The following is a 16,776-nucleotide window of genomic DNA, read 5'->3' on the forward strand; positions in this document are numbered from 1 at the left end:
TAGGCGGAAAACGTCATTAAAACTACAATTGTGGTGGGGTGAGGAGGGGGGGGGGGATTAACGGTAAGCACCGACGAAAAAATACACAGATCTGCCCCTGAAGAACAGAGGTTGACACAAGTATTACCAATCTGAAAGCCTGGCTGCATAGTTCTATAGGAGATCCCTACCAAAAATGGAACCGTTCTACTTGCTTATGGAATGACAAACGTGTAGGTTTTATGTAGTTGATGACGATGATGGTTTGTGGGGCGCTCAACATCGTGGTGATAAATGCCCGTACTAGTTCCAGTCTTTCCATTTCCAGTTTCGCCACTACCCGAATGATGATGAGATGATGATGAAATGATGACAACACAAACACCCAGTCCCTGGGTTGGAGAAAAGCCCCGCCCCGGCCAGGAATAGGACCCGGGACTCCATGATCCAGAGGCAGCAAAGCTAGCCACTAGACGTATGTAGGCGACGCCAACAACTAGTAAATGTTTAAAGAACTTCGTGGTAACCATGAGGAAAAGTTGATATTTGAATAAACGTTTTTATTAACTGCCAGCTTCGATCACACAGGTAATCACGACAATAAAAAAGCAAGCCAAAACAAGTTAATAAAATGTAATCTAAGTTATTTTTTATTATGGCTCTGAGCACTATGGGACTTAACTTCTGAAGTCATCAGTCCCCTAGAACTTAGAACTACTTAAACCTAACTAACCCAAGGACATCACACACATCCATGCCCGAGGCAGGATTCGAACCTGCGACCGTAGAGGTTGCGCGGTTCCAGACTGTAGCACCTAGAACCGCTCGGCTACACCGGCTGGCTCTTCTTTATTATCATATCCACTACAGAAAGTATAACTATGATGCCATTCGATTTTACAACATTGAATTTGACAATGAAAGATCGACTCAGTTTACATATGTTGGTGATCACGATTTTGTTTAGGTACAAGTTGTGTTTCAGCACCCAGATGATAATGAAAAATGACGCAAGCTGGTGTTCAAAAGTATGTTTCTGAATTTCAACTGATAGGACGTTTTTCACGGCCAAATGTCAGTTTTGAGATCAGAGTTGGGCCACGTGTTCAGTGACACTAGGACCGAGAAATCAATGATCCGTAGACTGCAGAAGCAGCCGTCCTAACGAGCGAGAACCAGCAGCGGTTTAGGAGCTACACTCGATTTCGGGAGGAGGAGCACTCAAATCTAGACACCCAGATTTAAGTGCTCTCTGAACCATTCAAGTTGAAGTACGGGTTAGTTCCACTGAATAAGCCATTCCTGTCCAACAGAGCGTAATGAATGAATAGCAGAGTAAGTGCTAAGTGTGACACTGCGTAAGTGGAATGTGGTGGAGGCGAAGATCGCTGAGAAATTGTACTTCCGGTTTTTCAGTCTCCGAACCCACTGACGTTTAGTTTATTTTACGGGGCTGGAAAAACAACAAGCTCTCCCTGTATGTACCAAACGCTGCGTAATACGACAGCAGTGCACTGAATTCCTTTGCGCACTAATAGCAGCAGGCACCGAGAAAAATCCCATCACTGATGGCTGAGGGAGATACGGAGGGTCCGGCGACAAATATGTTTTGAAACACTCCCCAAACGACCTTGCAACCCCAGGAAGTGCTTGAAGCGTGAGTCCTACTGTTAGCTACGCACAGTTTATCAGCGCCAGGCCCTGGCCTGTGATGTGGTTAGACAAACAGCACGCTTTGTGTCTGTGTAATATCTGTGATAAAAACACGGTACAGACACAAAATATGGCAGGCTAATAAAGCCACATGAACTCGACATGAAAACACAAGTAAACCGAGTAGCTTGGGCGTATTGCCGGTAAGAGGTGCCTGAAAACAATTAGGATACGATTACGGATATTTAAGACGCCTCTAGAGACCCCTTGCTAAGCATATAAGTAAGATACCCACGAATTTCCTGTAGGAGTACATGTTTTGGACTGGCAATAGGCATTTAACGTCTCGCAGTAAACCCCCACGGCTAAGAATTTAACAGTTTCGCAGCATTTTGATTGTTTGTTAAGAGTCTTAAATGTAATCAGTTAATTGTATATACAGTGCCTAAAACAAACGCAGACTATAGAGATTTATAATGATGTAACTCGGTCTTGGGCTCAGGAGCGTGGGACAGCGGCTAGTCCATGATTTCGATAGTTTTTATTAGGCAACCAGTTTCAACGTTCCAATCACGTTAGCTTCAAGCCTGTCGCATGAGTAACATGTGCATGTGTAACACAAGGAGCCAATATTCGTTTCTGGTTCCGCAGGTATTGAATCTCCACGAGCTCATGAAGTTCGGATATCTACGGAACCAGATACGAATATTGGTGCCTTGTCATATACATGCACGAGTGGTACTTCAGGTCATTAATATTGCAGATCTGAAGATAACGTGTTTGGGACGTCGAAACTGGTTGCCTAATAAAGTAATATCCAAACAACGGCTGTTGGTACAGTATTATTATATTTATAATGATGGCAAAGTGTATGAATCTGATTAATGAGATTCGGTTAGTGAAATTTCTGTGTTAAATATGACTATTTCTTTGTTTACTGCGGACAGTAGAGCTAACCACCCTCTAATGTTAATAACTAAACAGGATTTTGAAGCACAAAAATGGCTTAGAGGGTGGGAGAGGGGAGGGCAGTGATCGTGAAAAGATATTGTTCTCTCTCTCTCTCTCTCTCTCTCTCTCTCTCTCTCTCTCTCTCTCTCCCCCTCTTCTACCCTGTCCTCTTCCCTTGGCAACCGTTTCACCTTATCCCTCTCCCCCTGTCTCTCTCTCTCTCTCTCTCTCTCTCTCTCTCTCTCTCTCTCTCTCTCTCTCTCTCTCTCTGCCCCCCCCTCTCTCTCGCTCAATATAGACAGGTACATACAGAGAGAGGGGGGAGAAAGAGAGATAGAGAGGGGGAGAGAGAGAGAAAGTGACAGAGGGGGAGAGAGAGGGGGGGGGGGAGGTGGATAAGGTGAAATAGTTGTCAAGTGTCATAGAGAGAGGATTGTTGCCAAAGGAAGGGGAGAAGGTAGAAGGTGAACCAATGTTCCTTCCCACAGCAAATTAATTCAAATGAATTACTAACATTCAGTGACTTCAACCGTCACAGTACAGAGCAACTGACGTTCTCTAGACATCAAGTTGGTGTTAAAGACATTTCAACCCCACAGGCGAGTGAGGTGGCGTATTAGTAGGGCAGCGTACCCGTGTTCAGGAGACGTTGGTCTCAAATGTCATGTTTCGGTTTTCTGTGCTTTCCCGTCACTTTGGGCGAATGCTGGATTGATTTCTCCAATAAGAGAAGGGGCGATTCCTATCTCACTCCAGCCCGGTCCAAGCAAAAGCTCTCTCTCTGGCTACTAACGGAACGTTAAACACAAATTAATTATTGTTCTTCAAAACAGCGGAAACTGCATTTCGATAATGATACAAAATACCCAATTTTTGGAAGATACACAGATGTCATTCGCAAAAAATGGTTCAAATGGCTCTGAGCACTATGGGACTCAACTGCTGAGGTCATTAGTCCCCTAGAACTTAGAACTAGTTAAACCTAACTAACCTAAGGACATCACAAACATCCATGCCCGAGGCAGGATTCGAACCTGCGACCGTAGCGGTCTTGCGGCTCCAGACTGCAGCGCCTTTAACCGCACGGCCACTTCGGCCGGCTGTCATTCGCATTTAATGTTTAGAAGTCGTATATGAAAATTCCGTGTCATATGGGTGTACAGATTTAGATGTTGTTCAGAAATTGTGGACGGAACAACGGTAGCGGCGTCATGCTTGCTGGACAGACCTAGAAGATGCGATCACTGCCTTCAGCTCCGTTATGGAACCGTTGCAGTGCCGTCCACTCTGTGCTATATTTGACCACGAGGAGTTAAATTTGATCTTGCAAGCTTACAGTAACCAAACGACCTTCTTTTGCTGAGTACATACGTACATTGTTTACGAACACATTTCCTTTAATTCGGAATTAGAACCGTCCTAGCTGCTTTTTACATTTTTACACTTACCGAAACGGTGCCATTCCACTTTGTTATTATAGGATACCATATCTGAATATTTCGTAGCTATTCATGAAATGCTTCGTCAGTACGTTGTAAGTATTCACTTCGGCATTTGTTTTACACACATACAAAATATTTTCTGTTTATTGCATGAGCTAGATTTTGTCAAGAGTACAAGAGCTGTATGACATCTTCAAGTAGTGTTGCACGGTGTCGTCAGTCTTTGCCCCTAAAAACAACGCGAGTGCTATAAATTAAAGATATCTAACTATTTTTGAGCATACTACGTTCATCACGTAATGCATCAGAGCGGACATCAGCAGGCGCACGAGCTACTAGAAATTCAGTGGTCTCGGCGTATAAGTTGACGTGACCCGTAATAATTATCATTGAGCTAATTGGTCAGAGGGGAACAGAAGAGCAACGAATTTGTCATTTGTCGACGTTTATTGTCTTTATGAAAATCATTTCTAATGTTAATATATCTACTGCCGAGCTCTCGTCGAAGTATTCTCAGACAGCTGTATAGCAATAAATTCTGTCTGAGAATAGTATATATAGATGAATTTCGGGTTGTATGGAATAGCTGATCAGTATAGAATATTTAGTGTCTCAACCCGTCGAGTGGTGCTTCCAAGCAGGAGATGCATGAACTGCTTCAAAATGTTTCAGTTTGCCTCCAGACATCATGTGAGTTAAAGTGCACAAAAACTGTTTCCGTAGCTTCACAAAATTTCCGCAGATAAGTTTTACAAGATGTGCAATTATTGTTGAAAAGTAAGCCAACGATTAAAACATGAAAGATTAAAAATATGCAATTTATTTAGTAAACGAGTTGTAGATTGTTATATATCACTCGATTTTTGGCTATGGATACAGTTGGTTCTTGTGTTGTGTAGTCCAAGATGATGTGTCGGGCTATATGGAATATTTGGTATTCCTTGACTGTGCAGCTGCTTAGGAAGATTACATTTGTGAATTGTGCGTATAGATGAACGTAAAACGAATCGCCTCTACTGCATATACAAATAATTGGTTCATGGCTTGGTTTTCATGTTACGAAACTTGACAGATTTGCTATCGAATCAAATAATTTCTTCTGTTATCGATAATTAATTCTTTTAAGAGATTAAACTAAGAGAAATGTCAGAATTGTATGTTATGTACATTAAATATGGCTTTCTGACAAATTTGCATGATTATCAGCATTTTACCACATTATTCTATATTTCCCGACTATCCAAATTAACTTCCAAGTGGACATTTCTTAAAACAAACTTTTCTGCAGTAAATTTCTTTCATTTTTGTAAGAGAAATACAAATATGTTTTGCCAGATAGTTGACGTTTGGGATAAGCCGAGTTTGAGAGCTAAGACTGAGGTCAAATGGTTCAAATGGCTCTAAGCGCTATGGGACTTAACATCTGCCGGCCGAAGTGGCCGTGCTGTTAAAGGCGCTGCAGTCTGGAACCGCAAGACCGCTGCGGCCGCAGGTTCGAATCCTCCCTCGGGCATGGATGTTTGTGATGTCCTTAGGTTAGTTAGGTTTAACTAGTTCTAAGTTCTAGGGGACTAATGACCTCAGCAGTTGAGTCCCATAGTGCTCAGAGCCATTTGAACCAACTTAACATCTGAGGTCATCAGTCCCCTAGATTAAGAACTACGTAAACCTAACTAACCTAAGAACATCACACACATCCATGTCCGAGGCAGGATTCGAACCTGCGACCGTAGCAGCCGCGTGATTCCGGACTGAAGCGCCTAGAGCCGCTCTGCCACAGCGGCCGGCTCACTGAGGTCAATTTGGAGGTTCAACAATAAACTAAAAAAGTAAATGGTTCGCCGAAGCACTCGAAATTACTCCACCAATGAAAGTTATTTATAAAATTCATATCCTGATAGTAAACTTTCCAAAGTTCCCACCATTACAGATCACTTTCACTGAAACTGTCACTGATCTTAGACACGTTCTCCTTCATTCCGTGCATTCATCAAGAATAGAGCATCACGCAGAAGCAAAAGACTGTCAAATTGAAGCAATGGAATGAAGTTCCCCTTCAGTGACGTCCCGTCTTCTAAAACGATAAATGGTCGTATGGAATTTAGTACTAATACAACAAATGCTAGAAAAAATAAGCATAGTTGGGAAAATGTTATTTGTAATTGAGAATCCAGAATTATTGACTGCTTCGTACACTTTTGTTGAGAACATTCTTCCGGAATCAACACTCCTTGATTGAGACACTTGGAGCCACCGAACTGCACCAGCAGATTGTCTTTAAATACATACTTTGGTCTATTAAGTTTGTAACTGAATATTATTCGTTAGAAAAAGTTCGAGACATGTAGCCAATGCAGGTACTGTTAAGAGGAAATGCCTGACAGCGGGACCTATCCACTATAGAAGACTTAACGATCTAACGAGACTTGTGCTACACGCTGCAATTATTCTGGCGCGAGATAATATTTTCTTACCTTTCCAGTGTTCATAACACTACAAACTTCCCTATCGCTACCCTGAGAGTAACGCGCGTTCAGGAAACCGTCCCAGTAAGGTGTCGACAGAGGACGCGAGCGAACACGTTGATAGCTTGGAATGCAGGTAGTCAGCAGCGACGGAACTTAGGCATCGGGAGCAATTGTGGACATCGTCGTGGTCCTTGTAGCAATGTTGTGACGTCACAATAGACCGCGAGGGCAGCGCCGGCTGTACCGTTATGTGAGGCCGAGCGGCAGCGGCCAGAAACACGGTAAATGACCGTCCTGGGAGCAGCGGCGCTATCTGAGCGGGGATCTGAATTGTGCCCGCCTGGTCACCGGCTGCTTGCACTGCGGCCGCGCGGGACGGTACCGACCTGCTGGTAACGTACTCGCCGGCCGTTAATCATGCCATTAACATTCAATGGCGCCGGTCGTTGAACCCGGTTGCCATATTTACGGGCAGGGAGCGTACCGGGCTGCCAGTACAGCAACGTTCAGCGCGCTCCAATGATTGAGGTGCCCAAATAAAATACTCCGGGTACCGCAGCCTTCGGTTGCTGCTATGTGGGTGCGGAGGAGCGATGTGGCAAATCAGCAACAGGTGTTGGTCGCTGAACGCCCTGAAACGTGCTTTAAAATCTGCATACAACAGCGAAGCCGTAGTGGCGAGTACCGCAAACCAGCGGCGGTGAGAAATAACTGCACAACGTTCGTCCATTATGGACGTTTAACATTGAGACTGTGATGAAAAAGGTTTATCGGTAATGACTGCAACCAGCAGCCTTTTGTGGAAAATATAATTTTTATTTGTCCATTACCGTTTCAAGTCTACTAGCGACTCATCATCGGATAGTACAGCTCTTACAAGGAGACCATCAGACCTGTTAAACAGGGGCTTTGATGAGTATTCGGTATACTGTCCTGAGTACCTGGCTAGTAGCATTTCATTCCACGATCCCTGGTATCTGAGAAAATCGACGTTAAGAGTTTTATGCGCAATTCTATACACGTAACGTTAGTTCTGTTTTGACCGTGCCAGCGTAGTGCAGTGGCTTAAGACTCACAGCTACCACTCTGGCGTTAATGATGCCAACTGAATCATGTTTACTTCTACATGCAGGCGAAAATTTTCTGAAAACACTTCAGAATGCCCCCGACTTGCTAAAGACCAATAGCGAAATCACTTCGAAGGATGATTCCATCAAAATATATTCTTCAGTTCATACCTATACAAACATTTTAGGAGACAATCTGAGCAGCCGTCTAAGGTTGTTTGTAGATGATGCTGTCGTTTATCGTCTAATAAAACTATCAGAAGATCAAAACAAATAGCAAAACGATTTAGATATCTGTATGGTGCGAAAATTGGCAATTGAGTCTAAATAATGAAAAATGTGGGGGCATCCACACGAGTGCTAAAAGAAATCCGCTAATCTTCGGTTATACGACAAATCAATCAAATGTAAAGGCCATAAATTCAGCTAAATGCTCAGGAATTACAATAACGAATGACTAAAATAAACATATAAAATTTTGTGGAGGAGGCGAACGAAAGACTACGTTTTATTGGAAGAATGCTTAGAAGAACCAACAGCTCTACTAAAGAGACTGCCTACGCTACGCCTGTCCTCCCTCTTTTCGAGTACTGCTGCGCGGTATGGGATCCTTACCAATCTGGTAAGGATTCACGGAGTACAGAAAGTTCAAAGAAGGGCAGTACCTTTTTACCATCGAGAAAAAGGTGAGAGAGTGTCACGGAAATGATATAGGATTTGAGGTGGACATCGTTAAAATAAAGACATTTCTCGTTGCGGTGGCATCTTATCGCGAAATTTCAATCACCAACTTTCTCCTCCGAATGCGAAAATATTTTGTTGACGCCGACCTAAATAGCGAGAAACGATCATCATAACAAAATGCGGGGAATTAGAACTCGAACGGAGAGATATAGGTGTTCGTTTTTTCCACGCTCTGTTAGAGAGTGGAATAATAGAGAATTGTTGTGAAGGTGGTTCGATAAACCCTCTGCCAGGCACTTAAGTGTGATTTACAGAGTAGCCATGTAAATGCAGATGTAGACGTAGATGCACCAATTTAGCGCAGCTGTTTCCACAGGAATGGTCAAATTCTCGTGGTTCACGTCGCAGTTGATCGTAGAAAGAACAGTTTTTTTGAACTTAAATTAACTTTGTTTTCTACTATGGCTTTTGAAAAATACTTGTGTCTGGAAGCCAATAGCCTTCAGTAAATGTGCGTCGTGCTCTGCGAATTTGTGTTACCGTAGCTTCTACAACAAATAGCACCCGTAATTCTGTTCTGGCACAGCAAACGATGCAATCGATAGCGAGTCAGGCGATTCTGTAATCTGTAACAAAGGGAAACCGAGTTTCAAGTTTGTTGTAATGATCGATTTAGTAATGAAATTATTAGTGCGAAATCGGTGAGTTTGAAAATGTTTGAACCTATACCACCAGCGTGATAGCTGTGAACCTTAACCATTACGCTACGCTATCTTTCTTCAAACTTGACGAACTAAGCGCATATAGAAGGTACGTATAAAACTCCAACTACGATTTTGTAGGAAAATAGAGGCCCTCGTATAAAAAGCCGCTAGCCAGTTACTCAGGGTAGATCCCTCTACAAGATACCTGAGACTTACGAAAATCAGTCATTAGTAGTTCTGACGCTCCCCTTGTTAGTGATAGTTCGTAGCATTCTGAGGGTCGTTGTGTAGAGTTACTAGTCTCCATAGGATTAGTCCTGGCACATAAATCATGCCTGTTTTCCAGTAAAACAAACGTTACTTTCCGTTTTCTGTAATTAGCGTTACTGAATAAATAATGCTTTTTAAACTGATTTGCGCACCAGCATTAATCCTTCGGAATCATCTCTACACAACGACTCCCGCAATACTAGGAACGGTCACTAAGAACTGTACCGTCAGTCAAATGATGGACCACTATGCAGCTCTGTATGGGGAAAACGAAAATTCTACCAACACAAAAGGCGACTCGTTACAGTCATTTCTGAAAAACTTCAGAAATAAGTTAACATAAAATGACAGCTACCGTCAAGTTGCACTTTGCGATTTTACCGACCCGTCCTCAAAGACATTCGCGGGTTCATGAGGGAAGTCCATTGTGACCTCAATGCCATGGAAGCCGCATGAGAAGAGTGACATGAATTCTCAGTGCATATAGCTAGGTTGTTATTGACACACACTACAGATGCAAATGCAATGCATCCGTAGTGCACGTACAGGGTTTGGACAGAACTATGGAAACATCTCGAGAAATACATGTCTGAACGTAAGTGCAGAGGCTATTCAAGCCCGCAGATGTAATTCACTACGAACAGGACATGTGAATTGTTCTCATTACATTGCAAGAGTCAGTCATGACCAGAGCAGGGTTCTGTGTAGTTGTCAGTGCATTACGGCGAAGTGGGCAGATCGTTGGTGCTCGTGTGATGGGTGTTTCCATAACCAAGATAGCTGAAATTTTTGATGTTTTAGGAGGTACCGTATGGAAGATCTGTAATGCATACAAGAAAAGCGAAAATCCACTAAGTCACCACGGGGACAAATGCGTGTAGTGATCGCGACTGGGGACTGATGACCTCTGATGTTAAGTCCCATAGTGCTCAGAGCCATTGGAACTATTTTGAACGAGACATCGTAGCACTGTCTGTGTGGATACTCGTCTTGCTGCAAACAAGCCCAGGTACGTCATGTGTTAGTACGATCATATCACAAAGCCAAGTGAGAAGTGTCTGTCCTGTCGGGCGCTAGTCGCTTGAGGACCTTGTGATCCTGCCTTTGTCGGATTCCGACATATGCTGTTAGACGTTTTTATTATTACACGTGGCATATAAGAATCTTTTTGCAAAGATCCAACATTAAAATGTGATTTCTGAATTGACGAGGATTATGATGGAAAATTTGAGGACGGCAGCTGCAAAAGTCACTGGAGAATTGAATGTCGTACTCGCGAACCATTTCAGCAGCAAAACAACACGAAGGGAGCTCCACAAGCAGGAATTTGCGGGGCGAGTTGGAATTCCAGATGCCCTGTAATAGGGAAACCGTGGTGCCGAAGCCATAAAATCTCGAATTTGGAGCAATGAAATAATATCATTTGGGCGGGTGAGTCTTTTTCCGAACTTTTTACAGCTGCTGGTGGAGTTTACGTCCAAAGAGTTACATATGGCGGGGGTTCGGTGATAATTTGGGCATTAATATCGTGCTTTTCCATGGGCCTCGTGGCACTCTGAAAGATTGCATTACTGCCGAGGATTATTTGATCATTTTGGCTTACCAAGTCCATCCCATGGTACAGTGTTTGTTCCTCAATGGCGATGTTGTGTTCCAAGAGGACAGGAAGCCTACTCACGCAGCATCGATCATGACTAGTTTTGTGAGCACGAGAATTTCTTATGAATTATCACATCTCCCCTAGCGATCTTAATATTATTCAGCCTTTGTGGTCTATATGGAGAGATGGGTGCGTGATCGCTGTCCACTTCCAACACTGATACCTCAACATGCTACTATTTTGCAAGGAAAATGGCATAACATTCGCTTAAAAACCACACAGGACCTTTATTTATCTAATCTGAGACGACTGTAAGTTTTTCTGAATGTCAACCGTTTTTCAACACCGCATTAGGAACGGTAATATGTTGCGTATGTGGTATTTTCGTATTTTTGTCCAACCGCTGTAAGTAATAAGCATCGGAGAAAGGTACGGTACATTTTCGCATCATATGCAAGGACATTTTGCATCATCGTACTGAAGCATCATGAAGAAGTACCTTAGGCTCTAACGACGAAGCTGAAATTTTTAAAGTTACTCGTATGTTGGTAAAGTTATCCTCAACGCAAAGACTGGCATATACGTTACTAGGCATGTGGCCCTTTCGGTACCTCCTTATCCTCTCCCCCCGCCCCCCCCCCCCCCCAGCCATAGATTCCAGACACCATTATAGGTTGATACATTCACATTTACAGAGCTGAATGTAACGTTCATTGAAAGAAAAATGCTAGGAACAATCGAGGATCGAGTCCCTGTACTTCTGGATTTGTTGTCTAACACATACCAAACAGCAACCAAGCCAAGTTCGTACAGTATTCTGATTTTAAAGAGTGTCAACGGGGAAAGATATTACTGTCCTTTAAGACAATGAGCTCTTATTCCTGAGGAGGAATGTTCAAATGCCCGTCTCGTAACATTGGCTCAGGTAATGCGTGGTTTCCACAAATATCTCGAGCGAATAGCTGTGGCTGAGTCCTATCACTGTCTTCCTCCGCCAGAGCTACTGTTTTGTATAAAATGGTCTCGACATCAAATGGTTCAAATGGCTCTGAGCACTATGGGACTTAACATCTGAAGTCATCAGTCCCCTAGAACTTAGAACTACTTAAACGTAACTAACCTAAGGACATCATACACATCCATGCCCGAGGCAGGATTCGAACCTGCGACCGTAGCAGTCGCGCGGTTCCGGACTGAAGCGTCTCGACATCAAATGAAAGTTAGAAGCTAACGTAATCTACTTTTACTGCGAGTCAAAAGCGATGTCAGACCAGTTGTTCGCTGGGATTTGACCATTACCTTCTTCAGAAAGCAATGTTTCAGCAATGATTTCACGGAACCACAACTGAACATGTATTTGAAATCAGTTACGGCCTAATACAAGTTTAAACAGGGTGTCGACCAACTCAGTGGAGAGGTAGAATACGCGTATTCAAATTGTACTAGTGCCGCAAGTTGTTCCAATCACCAGATCGTCAGGAATTTTGGTTGAGAAGATATTCGGAAAACGGACTCTGGTAGATTGTGGGACTGAAGTTTCGCCGAAACGCACAGCTGTTCAACCACGGCACCTTATAAGTAATTATTAAGGGTCCTACTGAATTAGGCAGTACCTTTCTGCAACACTCCTGCGACACAGTTATTCACATATTGGCATTCGGGAACGCCATGAAGCAAGTCGCTGTTTGATTCCCCCCCCCCCCCCCCCCCCACACCGCCTCCTCCCACACACTAAGTTTCCTGTCTCTTTCAGCGAACGCCAGAATAGTTTTTAACCTAATCCACGATCGTTTCCTCACTTCTTTCTTGCTGAACGGAACTGTTTCTGTGCCTGTGATGACCTCAACGTGCAGGGGAAGGAAATCTCCATTCAAACAACCTTTTTTTCTGTCTTTTTAAGAGAAAGGCAACGTAGCAACCGTAGGTTGGGCTCTTCCTCTGGTGACCTGAGGTTCGATTTCAAACTATTATATCCGACTTTAGCTTCTGATGCTTCTCTGGACGACGCTATCGGAACGTCTTCCTCCCGAAATCAGTGGCGGAGTTAACTACAGTATAAAAGATAAATGTTCGGTGATATCGCCGTCATCGATAGGACACAGCGAAGAAAAATATTATTCTAGCATACCATTAAACATAGACAACATAATCGCGTAAGTTGCGCAAAACATCTTACACAGAGATAGGTTATTATAGAAATTTCTTAAATGATTGTACCGCCTTTCAGTATTAAGAAATAATCTCTTCTCAAAACAATGAAAAGGAGGAATTTCGTGGCGTTTTGGCTGATTCGAAACACTCTGAAACTACAGAAAAAAAAATCATATATTTTCTGCGTGTAACAAGAGTCCCCTTATTAGTTCGGCAGCAGCCTGAATACCCAGCGCTCATTTAGCAGAACTTTGCGAAAGACTACAATATTGTCCGAACTGTGACTGGCCTCATACTTCCCAGAACTGCAAATTCTTGGCAGACTCAGAATTAACGTCGAATAATTGGAAAACTACTGTAGTGTAAACCGGAAGCTGAACTTCATATTTCCATGTGCACGCAATGCGGACTATTCCAGAAAACTATGTTGTTAAATAACTAAGGGAGCATAGTATTTGAATTTGGAAAAAGTGATAGTTGTGGCGTCTAGAACTCCGAAACTATTTTCTGGTTTTCATCAGAACGACGAACATCAGATTTTGGGAATACGTGGATTTGTCATTGATGTGTGTACTGCCCCTACCCACTGAAGACTTTACAAACTAATCAGAGCTGTGTACTGGTGATAAAAAAGAAACATCAAGATTAAACGAAAGCCATAATTAGGGATACACTTTCTCGCTTTACTCGAATGAATCTCAAGAGCAAGCAAGATTGTAAATGAATGATAAGATATAAATAATTAACTCTTTGATAATGGTATGTAGTTGATCAGTTACATGCCGAGACAGGATCAGGCTATGGGATGGCTTTTTAACTCTTACACAAAAGCGATAACGAGAAACCTCTCTCACAAATGTTGATCGCGAGGACATAGCAAGGAATCAAACACTGATGGTAGTTGGGTTCTGAAGATAGAAACGAGTTATAGATGAAGAAATTGCAATATTGAAAACATACGAGTTGAGTTCGTATCACGTCCTCTGTGCGTTTTCCCTGAGTAACAGCAGATCAATGGAATACGACTTTTGATGGACGTATGACAAAAGAGAAGGAGAGCATTGTCTACTTGTTGCAGCTGAATGCGAAGCCTTACGAGTGCAAGTTGGATCTGTTAACATCAAAAAACACTGTAACCTTATGCTCTTCCGGATGTCGCATTTTAGTTAAAGCCTACTCTGTGACATCGGCTTATTTAATCAGACCTTGTCGTGTATACGGTTAGTAATTACTGCACTTTGCTCTACCGACCACACTGACAATTGAGTCACTTATTGACCGCACACAGACAATGGTATTAATCACAACTGAATAGGACAAAAATTCATTTTACTGCAGGTGGTTGCACAGTCTGTGGATCTTCAGTTGCACCCCTCTCGTACAGAAAGCTTACCGTGAATTTACGAGGACGACAGATTGAGGTCACATACCTTCTGGTTCCGATGAGGACATAGTCCACGAAAAAAACTGTTGGTTCGAGAAGCTGGAAAATTATGCTTATCATAATACTATTAAGAAAAACCTTTTCCCGCCACAAAAGTAGGTTTGAACGCCACTTCATTAGGCACGGAATGCCCTAGGTATGCCATTGTCTACCTACAAGTGGAAAACGAGTTCACCATTTATAGGAACGCCTATAGTAGAATATGGGATCTTAAGAATGAGATTTTCACTCTGCAGCGGAGTGTGCCCTGATATGAAACTTCCTGGCAGATTGAAACTGTGTGCCGGACCGAGACTCGAACTCGGGACCTTTGCCTTTCGCGGGCAAGTGCTCTACCAACTGAGCTACCCGAGCTCGCCCCGTCCTCACAGCTTTACTTCTGCTAGTACCTCGTCTCCTACCTTCCAAACATTACAGACGCTCTCCTGAGCACTTGCCCGCGAAAGGCAAAGGTCCCGAGTTCGAGTCTCGGTCCGGCACACAGTTTTAATCTGCCAGGAAGTTTCATGGGATCTTAACGTCGGTGCAACTTGAATATTTCAACAACAGTAAATATTGCACTGGTAAGGGTTGAGACAGGGAGGGTCATTACATAAAGAGCCACAAAACAATCCTAGAATCAACAGAAAACTGATGTCATGATTTATAATGGAGTCGTAAGTCAGTGGCATTGTAAATATGGCTCCAAAAGGCAAAAATTGCTGCAACAGCTACATTAGCGTTAAAACATGATTATTAGGTTGCATAAAGTTTAGCGTATGGATGAGACAACAACTACAGACAAAAGAGGTTCAAACGGTTCAAATGGCTCTAAGCACTATGGGACTTAACATCTGTGGTCATCAGTCCCCTAGAACTTAGAACTACTTAAACCTAACTAACCTAAGGACATCACACACATTCATGCCCGAGGTAGGATTCGAACCTGCGACCGTAGCAGTCGCGCGGTTCCGGACTGAGCGCTAGAACCGCTAGACCACCGCGGCCGGCAGACAAAAAGAGGAAAAATTGTGTTATTTATGTGAAACTGTTACGCACTCAAGATCTTTACTGTACATACACAAAAATCAGAACATTTCCAGTAAGGTATGAAAGAAACGAAGAAAATAAGATTTACGAACGAATGTTTGCACACTTGTCTAGTATAGATCTTTGATAACCAAAGCAAAAAGAAAAGCCTCCGTCTGTGAAATCCAACCAGCGATCTTCTTGTAGGCTGTGACTTGTTTCGGCTGTGACATCTCAACTGCATTTGCCACCAGATGTTCGGTAAGCATGTTACTTGCTGAAACTTCCTGGCAGAGTAAAACTGTGTGCCGGACCGAGACTCGAACTCGGGACCTTTGCCTTTCGCGGGCAAGTGCTCTACCAGCTGAGCTACCCAAGCACGACTCACGCCCCGTCCTCACAGCTTCACTTCTGCCAGTACCTCGTCTCCTACCTTCCAAACTTTACAGAAGCTCTTCTGCGGACCTTGCAGAACTAGCACTCCTGAAAGAAAGGATACTGCGGAGACACGGCTTAGCCACAGCCTGGGGGATGTTTCCAGAACGAGATTTTCACTCTGCAGCGGAGTGTGCGCTGATATGAAACTTCCTGGTAGAGTAAAACTGTGTGCCGGACCGAGACTCGAACTCGGGACCTTTGCCTTTCGCGGGCAAGTGAAGCTATGAGGACGGGGCGTGAGTCGTGCTTGGGTAGCTCAGTTGGTAGAGCACTTTCCCGCGAAAGGCAAAGGTCCCGAGTTCGGGTCTCGGTCCGGCACACAGTTTTACTCTGCCAGGAAGTTTCATATCAGCGCACACTCCGCTGCAGAGTGAAAATCTCATTTTGGATGTTACTTGCTATTATAATTTACTTCAAATGTACAAATGCGGGAAAGTATTGTTGTGAAAGATAATTGTTGATCTCTACAGCAGTTTCAACACGAGCTCAAAATGGTGTAAACGTTTCGAACGTTCGTAGCTGCGAACCACAGAAGTGTGTTTACACGAATGACAGAGTGAAGGCAAGAAGCCCGCTAGGGGCCGTGAGACCGGGAGCAGAGGCAGACTCGGGCGCAGGAGAGTAGCCGAGACAGGGCGCTCTCACGCCACGGGGTTGTGCAAGGGCCGGCGGCCGCGGAAACACTAACACCAACACCAACAGTGCACAGCGCCGGGCGGGCACTCCGTCTGTCACGAGACACTCCTCTTTGAGACTGTCGAGAAGGAAGGCGCATTTTCTCAAGACACAGTAGTCGTAAGCAAGAGGAGACAGATTCAAATCCTTAGGGGAGTTCAGCTCATTGCCCAGCCATCCCCATTTACGCTTTCGAGTTTATCTAAACCATTTAATCTGCAATACTGACAGGTCCCTAAAAC

The sequence above is a fragment of the Schistocerca serialis genome, chromosome 2 (assembly GCF_023864345.2).
Source record: "Schistocerca serialis cubense isolate TAMUIC-IGC-003099 chromosome 2, iqSchSeri2.2, whole genome shotgun sequence".
Classification (NCBI taxonomy): Eukaryota; Metazoa; Arthropoda; class Insecta; order Orthoptera; family Acrididae; genus Schistocerca; species Schistocerca serialis.